At 36.2% G+C, this 21907-nt stretch overlaps 1 long non-coding RNA gene across 1 annotated transcript in view; it reads right to left on the reverse strand.

Moving 5' to 3' along the window:
• Positions 1–6079: 6079 nt before the first annotated feature.
• Positions 6080–21907, reverse strand: part of LOC308066301 — a 30271-nt gene continuing 14443 nt past the window's right edge. The window contains exon 2 of the long non-coding RNA XR_013929126.1: positions 6080–21853. This is a non-coding gene — a long non-coding RNA (uncharacterized lncRNA). The remainder of the gene's footprint in view (positions 21854–21907) is intronic.

Consider the following 21907-nt stretch of genomic DNA (forward strand, 5'->3'; position numbering starts at 1 on the left):
TATACGAAACTATCAGTCACTTCACATTTACTCTTCTGTTCCTTAATGTATACACATTGGGGGGTGGGGGTGGGAAGAGAATATAGACATAGCTTTAAAAAACATGTCTTTAAAGGACGTCCAGAACATATTTCTCAATAAATGGAAAACTGCTGTCATACATGCCTTGATATAAGACAGTACAGTGAGTAACAAAATCTTTGCTGAATGAGTAGTGCTGTGCTCCTAACCGTTCAAAAGGTTTAGGTGAATTCTGAAGAATTCAAAATTCTATTAATATGAAGTTTTAAACTGCTGAGTTTGGTAACTCAGGAGTGAATTATTCAGAAGAACTTAGGTGATTAAAAAGAACAAATGCTATTGATAATTCAGAAAAATTGGTCAAAATAGTGCAGAAGTGTTACAATGTTTCGCAGTGAATGTTTAAGAATACAGGCATACGCTTTAAAGGAAGAAGACTGGCATGCAAAGTGAGATTCACAGCTCTAGACAGTTCCAGTATCTCTGCATTGTTATATGAATATATGAAATATAAATGGTCCTTCAGATGAAAAATTAGAACTTAAAACTCACCAGAATGCCTAATCAAAACGTGCAGGCTTTGTGGTTTGCTTGTTTGCACTTAGGAACTTAAAAAAACACTGTAGTGCTTTTGTGGGTCCTGCTGGTAGCACTTTTGGCAATTCTATTTACATACTTGTCATTATTGACCTGTCCCTTTGGTATTGATATTTTCTAAACCATAACCACCACATTATTCCTGTAAATAAATACCTGATTAGTTTATAAATTCTCTATTACTACTTATTATGTGTTTGTACAGTGTCTATCAATATAAGCCCTTATTGGGTGTTATTGTAATTTGTGTAATATATTAGTAGTCATTTCATAAATGACTACAACATGGTGTTCACATACCTCAACTGACAGATGCCAGACCTTCACAAAGAACTCTCTTCTGTCTCCTTCAGATAATGGAAAACACAGCATAAACTAATCTCTTTTATAGCGTCATCCCAAGGTAATTATACATCTAGTGGCATCAACAAAATTTGAGACTGAAACACCTGCATGCATTCAGTTTGTGATGTGCTATCTATTTAGGAGACAAGTATGAGATGGGTCATAATTTAGGTTTTGAAAATTTTTGTTTCTTTTAACACTGCTTCCTCTTTGATTTTAGTATATAAAATGATTAATATGACAAGCTATAAACAATCAGCTCCCAGACTGGTGGATTTTTTTTACAGGCACTGATGTCCTACGTAAGATTAGTTCCAAAGATCTGAGGGACCCATGGTGAAACTTTTGATACCATAATTTGTAGAGTCTGCTAAAACAGGGAAGGTAATCTCTCATTTTTGCCTTCTTTCAACAAGATGCAGATGTCTAGAAATTCAGGGCAAAAATCTGAAATTTACACATAATTTCCAGTACACAACTGCTTATACTATTAGAAATGTATATAATTCACATCACAAGTTTAATAATAGACTTCATTTCAAAGTAAAAGCATAAATAATATTTCTGGAGGACTTCAAGGAAACAGCTGTTATCTAATTTGAGCTGTTAACAGTCTGTGTACCCAAAGTCTGTATTACATAATCAATTTCCACCTCAAATCCAATCTGATATACACTAAAACTATACATATAAACAACCATGTCTTTCATGAAAAAACATGCAATACCTTCTCTCTCTCTTTTTTTTTGTACATTTTTTTCCTTGTCATTCCTACATCTTGTCTCAGCTTTCCCTGTATTTTCTTATTTGTCACATAGTCTTAACTTATACTTTCCTTTGGTTTTTCAGAACTTCCTTTTCCCAACTTGCTCCTATATCTACCATTTTTTGTCTTCATTGTTGCATAGCCATATTCCCATCCCTTGCCTCACATCAACTAGTTTCCCCATTATCTTTTTATATTTACCAGCATCAAGCCTCATTGCTTTTCTTCCCTACTTCCATCTCAACGTCTTCAGCACTTCAGTTTTATCTCTTCACATTCCCAAACTCCATAGTACTTTGCAGGATTTTACTCATTTATTTTTGCTTTGACTACTTGACCTTCTATTCAGAAGATGAACAGAGTATAATCATGTGTTGACGGACTATCATCAGTCCTTCCAGGACAGGTGGGGAATAGGGACTTTAATTACATTAAACTTTCTTCCACTTGCAGACTGTTACCTACATTGTCCATGGCTGTAGTGAATGATTCATAGCATCACAGTCAGTGTGGCGAGAATATATCCCAAAATGTTAGATAGTAGGTTTCCTTCCTGATGGCATTCTTGATTGAGAAACTTCAATGATCCAGACTCAATGATGGAGAGCTCTGAAAAATTGCTTAGCAATAATTCTCTTTGATGATAACTGGAGTTTTACTCTTATTACTTTCAAAAGGAATGGGATGAAGCTACAGTAATCCCAAGACTGTTTTTTACTGTACTCCAGAAAAATGGGGAAGATTCTTAAGCAGAAAAAATATTACTTACCTTTTTATACACTAACATTGATATCTTACATGCAGCAAAGTGAATTGAATCAGAGAGACTACAGTTTAAAAAACATTGCATGTTTAAAAATCCAAATTTAAATTAAATCTAAATTAAATCTAAAACTAAATTTTAAAACTTTTCAATAATGCAAGTGTTCTAAATAAAAATATTGGATTTATAGCTCTGGTTTTCATATTGATTATACATCAAGCATTTTGCAAATTGAGGCATTTTTACAAGAAAAAATTGTCACTTTTTAGTCCCTTTTTTTTTTTTTTTTTTTTTACTTTCTGTAAATTTCCTTATATTTTATAAGCACTTCTTGCCTCAAGACAGTAAGGAAAAAATGGGCTTTCCAGTTAACCGAGACCATTTCTGGAAATTCCCAGACAGTTATGATTTCTCTTTGGAGATGTTTAAAATCAATCGTTTTCAAACTATGGCAGTGGATTTTAATTAAGCTAGCATTAGTACTCATGTCAAGAGGAAAAAACACTGTAAAGCTCTTTCGTTTGACCTTTGAAATAATAGGTAACCTCAACATAAGCAGACACTTTAAATAAGACTGGAATTAGGGGATACCAGTTTTGCTAAAAACAAGGAGATTGTATCTGACTTAAGCTTATTTGCCATAAAATTTGGTTTGTTGCTTGTCAATCTGTCTAAACGAAAACGTGTGGCTAAACTGAGTCTTTATCAGACTGCCTCTTTCCCAGGTTTCAAACCACGGGGTTTGTCAGCTAGAGATTTGCAGTGGGACTGGAAACAGCGATGGGGCTGTAGTGTCAACCTCCTTTAGTCTCTTAAATGTATAACAAGAAAGTTTGAAAACAGTTGAACATGTCTTGCTTTTTACCTATTAGCTTTCACACTCGCGTGCAGAATTTGCTTGCATTATGTGACTGTTTCTACCGTCTTATGCCTTTCAGTGGTCACCAGTAAAGAACTTTCAAGCTAACTCCAGATATGAAATTTTGCATACCAACAGCCCTGCCAGGTGCTGCTTTCATGAAAGTTAGTGGCTTGACTAAAAATGTTATTAATTTCTAGGAAGGAATGATTTAATGTTTGCAGATTTCTACAGATTTTTTTCCCCACTTCTATGTTTTGTTTTTAAAATAGTTACTGTAGGCACTTAATATCTTTTTTTTAATTATTATTTTATTTTATAACAAACTCATACTGTGGTTTGGACTATATTTTTCTAGATCTCATATTCAGATGTTTCGTCCTCATAAGATTTGCAGTCAGTGACAGAAACAGCATTTTCAATTCTTTGTCTGGAATCTCCAAAAATATTTTCACAGAAAAGGTTAGTAGATACATCTTTGGATACACACCTGCTTTCTTACTTATTCTAAAAGATAACTTACAAATTTGCCATTGCTTTGTCATGTAGATGGAAATCACAGTTGAAGGACAACAGTGAAGGACATAGATCTAGGTTTAACTCCCACTAAATCATTCACTTTACAGCTTTTTCCGTTTCTCCTTCCTGCAGTATCTTATTTGTTTAGAATGCAATTCTTTTTAAATGGCACGTTTTCTATCATATGCTACTAAAAGCCAGGACCAGTTGATCTTCGATCTTGTTAAATCTCTAGATTCCGCTCTAAAAAGGTAATAACAACTAGTATAACAAAGATAGAATAGCAGACATCGCGATCATATGTGATTATGACATCAACTATGCAAATGGAAGAGTAAAGGACTATTTTAAATGTAAGAACATTCTGTGTGTGAGGAAAGCAATATGCAAAAGCAAATCATGGTCAAATATTTTGAAACTTTCACGCTATATATGTAAAAGAAGAAAAATATTTTTTTTTCCCCTATTGTTTTCCTCGGTCTGAAGAACATAGTAGTACCCTTTGATCTCCAGGCTGGTCATATCAATTCCCTTGGAACTGGAAAATTCAGAGATATTGGGTAGCAGAAAACATTTAATACCAGAAGCCTGAAGAGAGCTGCCCTTGTGCAGTAGAAAATGAGCTCAAAGACAAATTCTGGGCTAAAAACTCCTTTAAAAGGTATTATATTTATATATATATATTTCTGAAAAAGCTCTTCCCAATACTCTTGTGCATTTCTAAAACCCAATACAAGCTTGAAAAATGGACTGAATAATAGAAAAAAGTGAAAGACAAAATCTCATGGGTTCTGAATACTTTCTGTACTAGAACACAAAAAGATAATAACTTCAACAGGCATTTATAACTTCTGTTACATATCTATGTATGCATGAATTGAAGAAGCAGCTGAAATCTTTCGCTGAGGAAGTGAGTCAATGGAGAACTGACAAGCAGTAACAGCTGGATTCAATCACTCCCTATAAGGTATGTTCCTCATAGTCAAAAATCTTTGGAAAAGGAGATTTCACTCCTCGAAAATTATGTAGTTCAGGACTGCCAAAAGGGTCATCCAAAACAAAAAAACAAGACTCCAAATATGTATCACTGCATAATGTATAAAGAAACTTGGAACAAAGAAAAGAAACTTTGTATCAAGAAAAACTATTATCACAAGAATACAATAGTCTGAACGAATCATAAAAATCACTATAATTTTAAAAGAACATGCTAACACAACTCCCAGATTCCAGTGTGTTACATAAAATATTTTATAAGCAAGAGTGAAGGCTAATACTGCTACTGAAAATTATTTCTAATGAGTCTTGAAATGTTAGTTTAGGTTAGTTTCTCATGTTATTCATTAACTACAGTAACACAGACTGAAATTTAATTGAAATCTAGGGTTTATTAATGTGTCCTGTTAATATCATTCTTTTAATGATCTGGTGAATTATAAGGTACATCGGGGCTTTTTAAAAGTGCTACTGTTGTGTCATATTTCCATAACTGCATTAAAACTTACTGTTACTGTTCATTTTTCAGGTTACTGAACATGTAAATTGATAGAAAAAATTCTTTCAGATAAACCAAACACAAATTATATACAGTTGTCTGGCAATAAAAGATTCTTGTTGCTTATGATAATTAAACAAAATCAATAGATTAACTATGAATGTAGTCATCTCACTTCACTTTCCTCTGACTGGAATTTAAATTCAGATGGTTGTTCTATTTGCTTTTTAAAGTGCATATCAAATTAAGGTGTCAAAAAAAAAAAAAAAAGGAAAATGGAGCCTATCAAACCAAACTAAATCAAATACCCCTATATCAAAATTATCTGGTATTCTTACCAACAGGTAAGGAATAAACTAGTCCGACCGAATGGTAAATTTCAATGAGGTATTTCAATCCGAAATATATTTAGCAGAGAAAACAAATCTGATACTACTGAAGACAGCAATTAAGACCTTTTAGAAAAATCAATTCAAAATATCAAAGAAAATGCAGTGGATTTCAATGATCCCATACCTACAGGAGAGAAAAAAAAAAAAAAAAAAAAAAAAAAAAAAAGAGAGAGAGAAGCTTTTTTCTTTTTTCCCTGCCTCAGTATATCAGATGCTAAAAGTCTGCAAAAATGTTCAGGGTACTGACGGATTAAAAAGCATTAAAATGGCAGTTAAGCCAGTTAGGGAAGATAAACACAATGCAACGGACATGATAGATTTATTTTATTTTTTTTTTTTTAATCTCAGCAGCTGATAATGTGTGAAAACATTGAGGTCTCGATTCAGTTGTCTCGACATAGGTCTGTGGTGCCTGAGGGTGCTTGGGACAGTGGCAGAGGTCTGGAAGGTGGGAGACAGGATGCCTGGGGGTGCAGCCCTTGCACAGAGGCAGCTGGGCAGGGGTGTGGGCAGGGCACAGGAGCTTCTGTTCAGACAACTGACTCAATGTCACCGTATTCCTGTTCCCCTCTGGTGATAAAGCTGCTGTGTGAAGTTTTAGTGCAAAAGTTCAGATGGCCCTATTGCCACTGAAATCGGGAATAAGAAAAATCCCGAACACCAAGGCAGCATTAAGAAACAGGCATTCCTTTATGGCAGCGCTGGATGCACAGGGGATCACTACACCTAATGTGCCTGCCACATGTTTCATTACAACAAAATTATATAGTCCACTCTTATGTTTATGCATTACATTTCTTGGGAAAAAAGATCATACATATTCATTCAATAGGCAGTACTATGTTAATTAAGCATCACACATGCTTCTTACAGGTATCTCAGAGTCATCTAAGGGGTCTCAAACAATAATTGGCCCTATAGTTACAGCTGACTGATCACTGAACTTTAATTTACTTCCCTTATATGGAGAGTCCAAGGAGAGTCTAAGTTTGTTTCATTAGTTACATATACAGTTGATCTCCTCAGCTACCATACTGTCTCCTCAGTGACTAAGTTTTAGATGACCTCTTCCCTCTTGGGATAAAATTACACACCCAGGGTTGGTAAGCATCTTCCCATAGTGATTACACTGAAATAAATAATATAGTTGCAAAGCTAAAGGAGACTATATTACATGGCAACACTATGGTTTACTGATTAACTGTCATGAACCCCAACTTGATTTTGTCATTGTTTTCCTCTGAGAATTTGTCAGGAATTATATTTTAGGAAATCTTGCTTTGGACACAAGTAGATCAATGATTTCTCATCAAAGCTGGAATATTTTTTTCTATCATAATGAAAGATCAGGTGGACCAGGCAATCCAAAACAAAGTAACTTGGAAATGGGGAATTAGTTATAGATCATCTTTGGACAAAATTAAACATTTTTTTTTTTTCTTTTCTGTTAAGCAATGCAAAAAGTGATTAGAAGCTGGAGCACACAAAAAAGACCTGAGAAAGCATTCCAATATTGAAAACTACCTTGACTGGAAACATCTTTTGTGTTTTGCATATTTTGGAATAAAATTACATTTTTTTAAAGTCATTTGACATTTTGTTCAAATGGACTCCAGCACTAAGTAGAAACCTGTTTCCTTCATCCTTACTCATCTTTGCTCACTTGTTTGCTACAGTTCTTTCTGAATAGAAAAATCTGCAAATGAACTGTGCAGATATATACTTATTTAAACTAGGAGACTTAAATCTGGTTACGTTGAGCAAAAATTAGTACATGTACAAAAATATATTTTTAAAAATTAAGCATCTCTGGGAAGTTTTGTTTGAGAGCACCTAAAATACAACAGCAAGTGGATAAAAAGGTAGACAAGTCTGCTTGTAAAAGTAAAACTCTGAGAAGACCTAATGCTAAGAAATAAATACAGTGGCTAAATTGCTCAAAAAAAAGCCCCCAACAACAAACCCCAAATAAAAACAAAAAACAAACTAAAAAAAAACAAACCAAAAAGAACTGAAGAGTCTCTAAAACTGAATCATGTTCTGTTAAAAAACAGAAATACAGAGCTGAAGCAAAGAAAATTAGAAAGGACAAGCACTGAGAATTCTATGACCTTTTCTAATGTATTATAATGATGCTTAGATTATAGCTTGGCCTCAAAGATGCAGTTGTGTTTTAAATATTTAATTCAGCATTCATTAGGATTCATTCCCTTATTTTTTCTTTTTTTAAAAGGTAAGTTTAGTTACTTTTGTTTTGTGGTTTGTTTTTTTTTAATGGAAAATGTCACAGGAAATTGGGGAAAATCTGCATTAGCAATATTTTGTTCACCTTCCCTGGCAATGTTGCTTTCCATCACAGAAGCATGAGGAAATAATACAAGAAGACATATTTAATAAGCTTTTGTCCCACAGTCACTTCCTCAGTTATAATCACTAAGTATTTGTTGTTAATTTTATTTTTATTTCATATTATATCAGTTTCTAAATATAATTCAGATAAAAAAGATGTTCTAAATACTAATTCTTAGGTTAGTGACCACTTTAAAATAACATGATGTGGTTGTTATTAAAATGTAATTCAGCCTTTCAATAGATTGCTTGTGCCTGACAACTAATTTTTTTGTTACTCCCTTGGGTAGTTGCTAGAAACAGTCCCCAATGTAGATCCATCCCTTGACTGAAGCACAGAGAGGAAAAGCTGAAAAATGAGCAACAGGAACAGCTTGCTGATGAAGTTGAATGAAGAGCTAGTAATGATATTGATGACATTACTAATTACTTAGCAGGCAGAATTCAAAATGAGAATTCATTTGTCATCATGATATCATCAATCAGCTTTCTATTGCCTTGGGTAATAGGTTTGTGCTTGCTTGGTGCAGAATAGACTTCACTATATAACTCGGTTTGTACATTTTTGTGTTGAAAAATGGGCCATATATGATTTATTTAAAGAACGGTGTGCTCATGTTTATCTGAGGAGACCCTTCTTGTTAACTTGAAGATATACTAAATCATTGAATGGGAGTGTGCTAGTTGTCCAGGCACAAGATATGTTAACTTGAAGATATACTAAATCCTTGAATGGGTGACATAGGGAATGTTGTGCTAATTGTCCAGGTGCAAGATCTGTTAATGAGTTCCCGGAAAGTTAATGAATAGACATGAGTGACTTGTATAAAGAGGCGGCTGAAAGGTTCCTTTGGTGTGCATGACTTTGGTGGAGCGATCCCCCATGCACCCAGCACTGCCGAATAAAGATAACCTCTGCTCACTCGTATATTGGTGATAGATTCTTTGAATCAGCATCTAAATTTTTACCTTTAGAAGTTTTATTCTTCTGGGTATTGTACTGTGGTTTTATGAATGTCCTCATGCAAAGGTTTGGTATTTTATCGTCAAATCATATACTGAATTTAAAGACCACATAATCTCTGCCCCTCAAAACAAGCAACTGTTGAACAGATTATTTTTAAGGGATCATAGCCTAAAGTCACACCTATCCTTGATGCTAAAGGAAAGTTATTTAAATTTGATACTGAAAAAGATTCAGATAGATGTCTAGACAGCTATTTTAATGAAAAATTTACAGTAAAGATATGCAAGTTCCTCTAATTTGTAGATGCAGGATCAAAAGTCATAGTTCCTGAGTGCTTGAGTAGAAACGGTCTCTTTGGCATTGATTTAAGAAAACTGTTTTTTTTTTCAGACAGTTCGATATTCCTAATCCTTCAGCCTGTGAACCAGTATCATAGTCCCAAGAGCCTGGAGGAAGCCTATCTCTTCCAAACAGCTGAGATTCCTGGCTGAGTCATCCTGGCCGGAGGGAGCTGGCCAGACTTTACCAGCTGTGCACTCCAAGACTTTCCTGTTTCTCGTCCAACTTGGCATCTCTGTCTTTTTCATCTCCTTTCTGGATTCTTGAATTCCTGCCTTAGCTTTCACAGGGACACTTCCCATTTTCTTGGACATACACTGTGATCATTAGCACTTTGCTTTGAAGTAAGTAAAAGAGAATATCTGCTCGGTCAGAAGGGGACTGCTAATTGTCCCCTTGGAAGTCACCAGAGCTGTCAATGACTCACCCTACCAGCCCTCTGTCATGGCAGTGGAGGTTAACCTGAGAGTCACCCAGGGACCTGAATGAAAATGTAATCACCGCAGGGCTCTGCTAACCAACTGTAGTCGGCCAAGGCACTACCGACCTGAATCGGCAAGTACATTGTCCTTTAATATGCTTACATCACTATAGCCTAGTAATATATGCAGCTTGGAGGTACCCTAGAAATCATTAAACAACCTAATGGATCATCTGACAGTTGGAAAGGTTTTCTGTGTGAGCAAATGTTAAAGCAAATGTGTTAATTTGGGCCTATATTATTATGCCATCTCATTTGCACTGTTTTCTATCATCTTGATTAATGCCTAGATTGTGACTAATACATGGAAGGAATAAGGAATATGCATAAAACTACAATCTCTGGTTGTTGTTACCCTCCTTCTGGTTGGTCATCTACCAAAAGAAAACATTAAAATAGAGAGAGGAAAAGTGTTAGTATTGTTTTTCAGTCTTATAAAATGTATAAGATTTAAAATGTATTGATTTTCTCTATATATCACTTCTTCTACAAGATAAGAATGCAATAAGTTTTATTTAGATAAATAACACCATCAAGGAAAAGCAATTTATATAGCTTTTATTCAAAAGCAGAAGAGTTTTAGAAATGTTTTTATTATCTAGAAACATTCCCTTATTAAGCAGATTCAGGAGAATTCAGGTGTTCCACTCCAGTGAGTTTATAATTGTGTCTTGGATTAAATGAAGGTCATTAATTTCTCCAGGACCCTTTGAAGTACATGTAGCTTGTCAGAAAATCTCCACAGAACTGAATTTAATTTGCCTTGTCTACGTTGTTTCTCACTAAGTGACACTTCACAGAAGCTGAAGACTTTTATTTCTTCTGTTTACAAATGTTGGACAGATTATTTTTTAAAAAAAGTAAATATTACACTAATTAAGTTTTTAAAAATTAATAGTTACTAAGGAGGTAACCTCCAGAATAGTTGTACATGTATTAGGTTGTATTACAGAGAGAATTCTTAAAACACACTACACCTCCATGATCTCAAATTCTTTGGAAAATGGACGAGACTTAGGTGTATCTTCTGTCTTCAACATCTTGCATGTCTTACAATAATTGCCTTGAGCAGATTTCGGAGTATATTACAGTATCTTCTCTGAAAATCTGAGTTCAGGAAGCTCCTGCAGAGAAAAAAAGAAGATGGCATCCTAAATCTCATCCGAATCATACATGGAAATACCTTTCACAGAACTCTCCCAGAAGAAGGAGGTGTTTCTTAAAATGGGAAATGTACGGTCACAAAACTTAACTGCAATTTTAGACACTTGCATTTGAGGGTGTTTGAATATTGCATTACCCGCGCCTCACCTTGCCCTGTGCCATGGCAGTAGAACAGACAGTTTGAGGTGCTGCGCCTGACTCTCCTGTGTGTCTGTTTCCATGATAAGCCGTGCTAAGCTTTCGGAGGAAAGTAAAAGACCTCCATAATGCATGCAAGCCAACATCCTTGTGATACAGGACAACTTAAATATAGACTTATTTTTCTGAATAAAGGGATGGTGTTTTCCTTTCTTGTGTAAGGGGATGTGTCAATTTAATTGGAGGCTGGATTACTTTTGTTTTTCAGCCAATATATAGCGCCAGCTTAATCTGATAATGAGTTTGTAAATATAAATGCAGTTTGGAAAATTACTTATCACTATTATTTTCTGAATTTTTTATTTTCTGAAAACTCCTTTACACAAAAGCACTCAAAATGGCCTTCCCTTTGTGTAATGGAAGATTTGGAGCAGGAAAGATTTCACTCACTGTGGCTCAGGCTGCCAGCCTTGTCAGAGACATCTATTGACAGAAGTCTACTAGGTAACAAAAACGGAGCAGAAAGAGAGCAATTCTATGACGCTTTTTTGATTTCTTTTCTTTTTAATCTATCAGCTGTCTTCAGTCATGGTATTGTGTTGGGAAAAGCTTATTATAACTACATTTGTTCTTTATTTTTAAACAGAGGTGACTGACTACTCTTTGAAAGTACTCATTTGTTTTTCTCCCTGTCCTTATTATTTCTTCTTCCCCCCCCCCCCCCCCCCCCCCGAACACAAAAGCTGATACTCTGAAAGAGCTGTTGATTAATGAAATTTAATGAGATAAATAGGTAGAATGGAAAACAGAAAGAGAAGCCTTTGATCTTTTCAAGCTATTAGACTAAATGATAGTGGAAATTTCTTAATATTTGTAGGAAGTTTTCTTTGGCCTCTTAAGTCTTTAATATTGTTGGTTACTCAGACACCCCCCAAGCTTTTAACCTCAACTTAATTAAAATACACATTATATCAATTGACTTCTATTATTTCAGCATCAGAGTCTTATCATGCTGTCATTATCTTAAATAAATGGGTGTTGTAATTATAGTAGTATCCATTAAAAATTTATCTCTTCAAATTATTTTATCCATAGGTAGAGGAAGTGTTTTTTAATATATATTCCAAACAATCCTTCTATAATTGAGCATTTTTTTTCTAGTTGGAAAGCTTATTCATTCTATGCACTTTTTTTTTTTTTTTATTAAGGAAAATATATGATCATTATTAATGAAATACTGTAATTTATTTCAATAGTATTCTTTCCTGGAAAGCAGAAACATTTCAAAATTAACGTCAGTATGAAAAAAAACTCTAAAAGAAGTGTTTGGTCCTGAGAAATTCTTAATAGATCTTTGTAATAAATTTTTAATTATTATGTGTCATCTTATGGGCTGATGGTAATGGACTTTTTTTGTTTTCTTTTCTACACTACAGGTATTTGCTCAGGTTTACCCTTCTTGGATATTTTTTTTCCCCCACTTTATAATAGTATTGTTTAATCTCTTGAAGTTTTCTTCAAGGCTTTATTTTTTTTTATTATATTCACCCATACTTTGGTTATACCTCATTTTTTTTCCATTTCTTTTCTTCACATCTGAAGCCTTCTAGCCTACCAAACAGTTCTTTCTCACTACTAAAAGAACAACTTACATCTCCAACAGCATCATGAGTCCAGCCATCCTTACTCATTAGTATGTTTTTCAAAGAGGCATCTCTGAGCATCTGTACTGCTTCTCAGGTTTTGGATGATTCTTCTGCAAAAATACTTCTTTTAAATCTCCTTCAGTTCCACCTTTGCTATTATTTTTTATGTTTTCCATGGAAAATTTGACAGCAGGTTGGCTGTCAATCTGTTCCTGTCATTGTCTATTGATACAACTGTTGATCGTTATAATCTCAGAATTTCTTCAGGGATATACAGATATATTGAGGAATACTCTCGGATCAACCTTTTGCCTAGATTGTAATCTATTTGCATAAGGGACCAACTTTTTGTTTGGTGCTGTTACATTCCCTGACATAATGGAGTCCTTATATTATCTAAGTGTTACTCTGTTACTGCATTGGTAATACAGGGTAACAGAATGACTGTATTAAAAAAAAACAAAACCAACCAACCAAAACAACAAACAGAAAGAAAAAACCCCAAACAACAAAAACAACCAAAAAAAAAAAAACCAAACCAAAAACCGGATACAGCTTGGCATTAATATTAAAAATAGTATGAAAATAACATGTTTGGTACTGGAGTTTTGCTTTCTTTTATTCATAACAATTTTGACTGTAGATTCAGAGGCTGTGGTACATATTCACAAGTAAATTACATTCTTTAATATAAAATGTGTTCTACGCATAACACTCTCCTTTAAATTAGTCTGGTGTAGGTACTGCTTTTTTGATTGCATTGAACTGAACTACTTTATATGAACCAAAAAAAAAAAAATATCCAATTCAGTGTCCAAATTAGTAACATTATTAAAAATGAAGGTGACACATTGAATAATTTTCAAAATGTTTGACACTAAGCCTATGTGTTGTATCTTTTCATGGTTTTCCAATGTTACACTTAACATATAACCTTTTATACGTGCTTCAATGGTGTTCTTTGCAAAAGGGAGGAAAACTTAGCCAGTTACTCTTCTAAATTTCACAGAACGTTCTCACAGTTCCTTCACCTTAATGGTGAGTAGGAGGCTTCAGGAGCTCTTACAAATTAGACAGAAACACCTGAGCTTCTAGTACTTCACAAATGTACTGTTGCATGCCAAGAATAATCTGATGTTCAACACAAAAATATTTTTAAGAAGCTATGTAGCTTCCAACCTAGAGAAGCAGCACTTGATGATTCTTAAATATCCTTCCTGTTGTATGGGCTGACACAAAACTGGAGGCAGTGCCTTTTTTTTTTTTTTTCAATATTACTCTTACCTTGAAAATGAAATAGTTGCAGTCTGCCGGTTTCTCTGAAAATGATTTAACACTAGGCAAACATCAAGATAAAGTCATGCATAACAATACAGTGATTAATAAAACAGTTGCTACGTTTTGAGAAAGCTTTATGGAAATAAAACAAAGCTGAGCTTAAAATGACCTATACTTAATTTCACTCCACAATTTTTTTAACCCTGTTTAAATTGGCAGGTTGCTGACACAAGCACTTACATATCAGGAATCCAATCCATAGATCAGAATATGATCCCCATTTTTTGGTTGAACCAAGTTAGCCTTTGGTATTAGGATAAAATTATCTGATGTAGCCATTTTCTGAGTATTTTTAGGCTCAAACCACTCGTAAATACTACTTATTAGTACAATATGTTATCAGTACTTTTCCATCCGTCATCTTATTTCTGAAAGAATTCATGTTATTGTGCAGCTCTAAATACATTCACATCCTGTCTAGGGGTGTTCAGTAAAGCCTGATCAGACAGGAAATAAAACTCTAATTACTAAATTAGCCAGTACTTACATGGCATGTCAGTTGGTTTACTAACTCAATCCATTAACCGTTCAAATAGTTAATGAAAATGCCCTCTGTAGGCTTGTGAAGCAAACTTTCAGTCCCTGTGCATAATTTCTTAAACTCTGAGAAGTATAATTTGTATAATTAAATATGTAAGTAAGCAGCTATACAAACAGAAAAAAAGAGCATTGCTGAAAAAGAAAACAGAAAAAAAGAGCTAAAGCTGAGGTTAGCACCCAGTCTTTGGAGTGGATTACCCTTAAAATGGATTATATATCTGATTTGTTTGCTCACTGTGTACCACGTTTAATGCTTCTTTAAAAAACTTGCAGCTCTGCAGCAGGGATATAAAGGCTGCCTGTTTGCCTTGTCCTGACAGGGAGCCCGTGGAGGCAGGGGCAGGTTTCTCTTCCATTGGAAGTGACTAAGAAAGCCAGGGAGAGGTCAAGGAAAGGAGGGACAGAAACTTCTGGAGCACGGTTTGGGAGAGGGAGATGGAGCCAGACACACAGTGGAAGAAATGCTGTAACACAGACAGAAGTTTAAGGGACTCTGAAAGTAGGAAATGAACAGTCAGGTCTGATATGTAATGAAAGAGGAATAAAAAGACATTTTTAGTAGGAATCTGCTAGGGTCTGTGCAGAACATGCCGTACATGTTTTGCAATCCCAAGCAAAGTACACCAGAACTACTTCTCAAATACTGCTGCTTTCTTGGGAATGAAGTAGCTGCAGTTTGCCAGACATCCTAGAAATCATTTAACATTAGCCAAACATTAAAGCAGACAAACGTCTGAATTGCTGAAGCCCAGAAGGATACTAGAAGTTGCTTGTCCAAGTATAAAACTAGTGGGAAATGTCTATTCTGTGTTAACAAAGTGGCCAGGACGTTGCTTACAAACTTCTTCCAGTCTATTACGTTTACCCAGCAGAACTCAGTTGTCTTTGTTTTCTTCTTACGATAATTAAATATTTCTTTAGAGAATAATATCTTCTTTGTTTTCTTAAAAAGCCTGTTTTACGGAAAAGGTGCAGGAAGATCTACCTCAAAGCTTCAGCCAAGGTTTCCCTTGGACGTGTAAGGCCCCTGCTCAGACACAGAGGGACCATGTATCCCCCCGTTAGAAACCAACCTGCATCAGAAGGTTCCCCTTGTAACAGCCCCTACCTTTGCCAGCTGCTGGCACTCACAAACAACACCCACTAGTCAGTGCTTTATTTATTTATTTGTTTTTGTCAAACACTAAGGAAGAAATCCATTATCTCAGGACTTCATTCTAAATATTGACTTTCCTAATGTTTACAACGCTGATATTTATAGAGTACGAAGAGATCTAAATGAGTACTGGGATATCTTGAAGCAGAGTTGAGGATGTGGCTGTATGATTCCTATCAATCAGCTCTAAGGGGAAATATTTCATGATTAAATCTGCTACTCTGCTTTGAAAAAAGCTCAGCAAGTATGTTTTAAAACCTGCCTTCTAATATTCTATACTTATTTTGCTGGAATGGGATATACCCAAAAGAGAGTTTTCTAGTTTCTCCCAGAGCTCTTCCATGGGAGAAATCCACTTCCCATTAACCTTAGTGGTGTGTGCCTGCGCTACAGTCCCACATTGGTTTATCCCTTTCATTTTCATTCCCTCCTGTCTCTCTGTAGGCATTAAAGTCATCCTAGCTTCCTTACACAGCCCTTATGACTTTTTCCCAGTCTCACCTCTGACAAGTATGTGATCTTGCTCTTTGATAAGCGAGATAGGGCAAAGAGGGCAATAAAGAGTGCAAAGTGACAGCTTCTCTTGTCCTGTTCTCAGCTTTCACTTCAAAGGGAATGTAAACCACTCTCTTACACAGAGATCACAAGTAACATCGATTATTTCAGTAGCTCAGCCTGTCATCAAGAAGATATAGCTACAATAACCTGGATCTCAGGGTATCATAAGAGTTTTGTCCATTCTTGAATTTTAAAATATGCCACACCACATAGATTGTTCCTATAACCACTTATTTCTGGAAATCATTGTACTGAAATTGTTGTTAAAAAGGTACTTAACTACACAGTTCATTTAAACTCAAGACACTAAAGATTTGTAATTTAGTTCATTTAGCCAAAAATACAGTTCCACCAAAACAGTCAATGTTTTCAGCCTATGAACAAGTTATAAACAACCTGAGAAGAGCTCATGAGTATGTTTCCCAAAACACACTTGTTTCACCCCCGGCTGAGTGCAATGCTGCCCTCTTTGCAGGTTCAGAAGAACCTGTTCCATTCTTGTCATTTTCAGCCCTCTTCAGCTTATGGACCTAAAACTCTTTCCAGTCTAGATGAAGACCCTTGATTAGCAAATGTAAGCCTTATGACAAGCTAGGTTTTCATAAATTTCAACACTTCCTAACAGTAGTCTGCCACCATGCTACTGATACAATGCTGTAGTTGCTTCATGAACTTTTGTTCTAGTGTATAAAACCCCAGGCTTTTAGTTGCAGGTTGGCCGTGTCCTTGGGGCAGTGATGGTTTAGGTTTTGTAGTTCTTGTATGTAGAACCCCTTATCTTAGTCAAGGAATGTGTTGAGTGATAAGAGAGGGTCTGCAGCAGAAAAAGTAGGCCCAGCTGGTTCTGCAGTTTGTGAAGGAGTGCTGAGTAGGAGATACGTGCAAGAACCTAGAGGGAGTCATAGGGCAAAGTCTTTTTTGAAAGCATCCTCTAATACATAATCAAGATACCCTATGTCGCCTTGGCCCAGCTCTGGCATTTCTGCTAAATAGAAGTGAAATAAAACATTAAATGTATCTCTCAACCATCTCAAACCAATTGCTGCAGCCTGCATTCTACCTAGCACTTGCAAAGAGAAGTAAGACAGGGAGCTTTGCTCATCCCTTCAATCAGTCTGAAAAATAACCGAAAAAACAACCAAACCAAAAAATGTCTTATTAGTTGAGTTCCTGCTTCCCTGCACTTTGCAGCACAGGGAACTTTCCAATACTGTTTCAGAGACACCTCGATGAGAGAGAACCACACCGCACCCCTTTTTCCATCCCCACGCTGAATGGCAGGGCAAGCCAGCCATCAAGTTACAATGTGCCTGGAGAAACTGACCTGTACAACCCTCTTCAAGACTCCAAAAGGAATTCTTACAGGACTGCCACCAGTCTCCAGATACAGAAAGGGATTTGTATCTGACAGCAAAGAAGCTACAAGCCTACTAAAATTCTACTTTTTTATTAGTTTTTCTCCTTTCCAAATACCAAATACAAAATTCCAAATTCAAAATACAAATTAATATGAATATGCAGGGAATAATGATTTCCTGAATAGACAGTCAAGCAGACAGATAGAATGAGGCCCAGGGTAAACAAAGAATCAAAATCTGAGACAGCCTAGAGAAGGTCAGGAAGTTTCAAGGAATTTGGGGAAGAGTTGAAGAGATGACGAAAAAGAGATGTTTACAATGAAAGGGAAAAACATGTTAATTCTACTGACAGAGATTATAACACTAAGGCCACCAGTAATTCTATTAACCACATTTACTTATTTTTATAGAAAAATATTTTCACATTTTCTTCTAGGTTTAGCCTAAGGAACAGAATCTAATGATTTTTATGTGTTTGATATTATAGTTTTCCCAGAGTCCTGAAGAACTGGCTGATGTAGTTGCCAAGCCACTGTCCATGATATTTGAAAAGTCATGGCAGTCAGATGAAGTCCTTGGTGACTGGAAAAAGGGAAGCATTGCACACATTTTTAAGAAAGGTAGAAAGGAGGGCCCTGGGAACTACCATCCTGCGAGGCTTACATCTGTGCCTGGGAAAATCATGGAACCGACCCACCTAGAAGCTATGCTAAGGCACATAGAGCACAGGGAGATTATTTGAGGCAGCCAGCACAGCTTTACCAAGGGCAAGTCCTGTGTGACCAACTTAGCAGCCTTCTATGATGGACTGACTGTATCAGTGGACAAAGGAAGAGCTACGAATGTCATCCATCTGGGCTTCTGTAAGGCCTTTGGCATGGTCCCCCACAACATTTTTCTCTCTAAATTGGCGAAATATGGATTTGATGGGTGGACTGTTTGGTGTATGAGGAATTGACTGGGTAGTCACATCCAGAGAGTAGTGGTCAACGGGTCAATGTCCAAATGGAGATTGGTGACAAGTGGTGTCCCTCAGGGATCCATATTTGGACCAGTACAGTTTAATATCTTCATCAATGACATAGTGTGATGAAGTGCACCCTCAGCAAGTTTGCAGATGACACCAAACTGAGTGGTGCAGTTTCTGTGCCTGAGGGATAAGGTGCAATCCACAGGGATCTGGACAAGCTCAAGAAGTGGGCCCATGTGAACTTCATGAGGTTCAACAAAGCCAAGTGCAAGGTCCTGCACATGTGTTGGGGTAACCCCTGGTATCTATACAAGCTGGGGGATGAAGAGATTGAATGCAGCATTACTCAGAAGGACCTGGGGGTACTGGTGGATGAAAAGCTGGACACAAGCCAGCAATGTGAGCTCACGTGCCAGAAGGCCAACTGTATTCTGGGGTGCATCAAAAGAAGCATGGGAGCAGGTTTAAAAAACTGTTTCTCCCCCTCTACTCAGGTCTCATGAGACCCCACTTGGAGTGCTGTGTTCAACTCTGGAGCCCTCAGTACAGGAAAGACATGGACTTGTTGGTGTGGGTCCAGAGAGGTGTCACAAAAATCATCAGACCGTTGGAGCTCCTCTCTTATGAGGAAAGGCAGATAGTGTTGGGCTTCATCAGCCTGGAGAAGGCTCTGGGAAGATCTTGTTGAAGCCTTTCAGTACTTAAAGACAGCTTATAAGAAACGGCTAATTTTTTTAGCAGGGTTTGATAGGACAAAGGGTAGTGGTTTTAAACTACCTCTTGTTTAAAAGAGGGTAGATTTAGACTAGATATAAAGAAGAAATTTTTTTATGATGGTGGTAAAAAACAGAGACAGGTTGCCTAGGGAGGTGGTAGATGCCCCATCCCTGGAAATATTCAAGGTCAGGTTAAACGGGGCTCTGAGCCGCCTAACCTAGTTGAAGATGTCCCTGCTTATTGCAAGGGGGGATTGGACTAGAGGACCTTTAAAGGTCCCTTGCAACCCAAACTATTCTATGATTCTACAATTATCTATTCTACTTTATATTATATACATATATATGATTCAACGTACAAATTTATGAAAACAATAGAAAAAAATGGTAAGACTGGTACACTCAAGAAAGCAACACAAACACATACGTGATTTAAAACAGTAGTAAATTTTTAGTCTGAGTTTACTTGTTTAATTGTCCTGAGTGAGTTGATCTATCTTAATTAAATCAGTTGAGTCTCTACAGTAAATCAAAAGGCCTTATAGAGGAATAAGATTGATCTAGCCTTTACACTGTGCTAAAATTTCCATCTTTTATGTAGATCTCCAAAATAAATATTTATTAGGGAAATAATTTTTAAATATAGTTGTGATTAGTTGGGATAAATAAAACCACAAACAAAATAATAATTGCTATTTGTAGGTTTACTGTCCTCATGCTAGAAGCAGTAGACAAATTCTGCAGTCTACCTCACATTGGGTAGGTTCTTTCATTTTGTGTAACACATTCATCTGACCCTGGTATCATTACTTTTTTTTATTTTATTTTATTTATTTTTCCCCCCTGAATGACAGCATTTAGCTTCAAGGGAAAGCAAGCCTTCCCTCTCGCTATACATAAAAGCAATAGCTCCTGTCAGTACTAGGTCATCTCCAAGCTCACTTTTGCTCCTGCTGTTGATGCTAAATAAGTGCAAGGGCTCTGAGATGGATTGGTGATATTGCCGCTAGCAATTGCAACCAAACCCTCCTGGGTGTAAACTTATGGCAGCATCCCCTGGCCTTCCTGAGCAGATGCATTTGCAAATGTTTTCACCTTGACCAAACATGTCAGACTCATAATCTCAGCGTGTTGGTTGCTGGTGGAGTGCAGTGTCTAGCTACCAGAAGTGGGAATTGTCTCCATTTCAGACCTTTCTTGTTTTACCAGCTTTCACATCTGCCACTTCTCTTGTATTCCATGCCAGGTATGATGTAAGAACTAGGACAAAATTCTACTGTTGTCCCACAGGCACGTTCTCTACCTGGTGCCCAGCGCCAATTCACGCACCGAGTTGACGATTCCTTTATTCTGCTTCGCGCCGGGTAGCGAGCTAGGTGGTCACTGACAAATGCCTGACTCCCCAATTATCAAAACTTTACATTATTTATACATTTCAACAAAGACATCAGCCCTCATTGATTACAAATTGCTCAAGTCTTTCATTATTTAGTTCTCAGTTTCCTATTTGTTAAGCAATTCTCTCGTTTCCTGTGTTGATCATTCCACATGTTCAACCTACACTTCGTTTTAAGTCAGGGGGGTTTCTTGACCCAATCAATGCATCTGTGGTCGGGATCTCGCCGTGCTAAAATTACCTTTGTCTTAGCTTTGCTGAGCTCATTGTTTGTGAAGAGCTTTCTATCAGCTCATCTATCTTGTGGAGGGGCTCCCTTTGTGAAGGTTCTTTTCTAAATAAAAGAATTTGCTAGTGCTTAACGCAGCGCTTAGCAGGACATATAAATGCTTGTAACCTGAATTAGCCCTTAACGACTCATTCTCTCTTTGTCTTAAAGTCAAACGACTAACAATACATCCAGTTGTTTCATATCACTAGGACAACTGCCTCTAAGAAATCTTCTTGAACTCTAATGAAAAAGAAAATAGGCAAAGTGAAAAGTCAACTTGCAAACTATGTGTATTTTTTTATTATATAGATTTTAATAAGCATGGTAGAAAGGGAAACAAGACTGAAGTTCAAGGAAGGTGTGTGGTAGGTAAAGAATGAAATTGCTACCAGCGATAAACCTTGTAATGAATTACTATATTTGATTCCAGTACTAGCTGTTATTATGTATGCATATAATTAATTCCTAGAGTGCATCAAGACTTTTATTAAATATTAAATCTGAAAAGGTATCAACTGAAAATTAAAAGAAAACGTCCGAGTTCCCAAAAAACTTAAGCAAATAATTCCAGCCACAGGCCCATGATCCCGTTTGGTAACTGTGTAAGCAACCTCAACCTTAATTTTAGAGGATGAGTAAAACAAAAGGGCAGAAAATTAGTGTGAAAGAAAAAAAAAAAAAATCTCTAACAATTGATTTAAAGTTGATACTAAAATCATATAGTAGGCCTGGAAAAGGATGAACAAAGTTATTAAATAGTTAC

Source organism: Falco punctatus, assembly GCF_963210335.1.
Source record: "Falco punctatus genome assembly, chromosome: 6".
Classification (NCBI taxonomy): Eukaryota; Metazoa; Chordata; class Aves; order Falconiformes; family Falconidae; genus Falco; species Falco punctatus.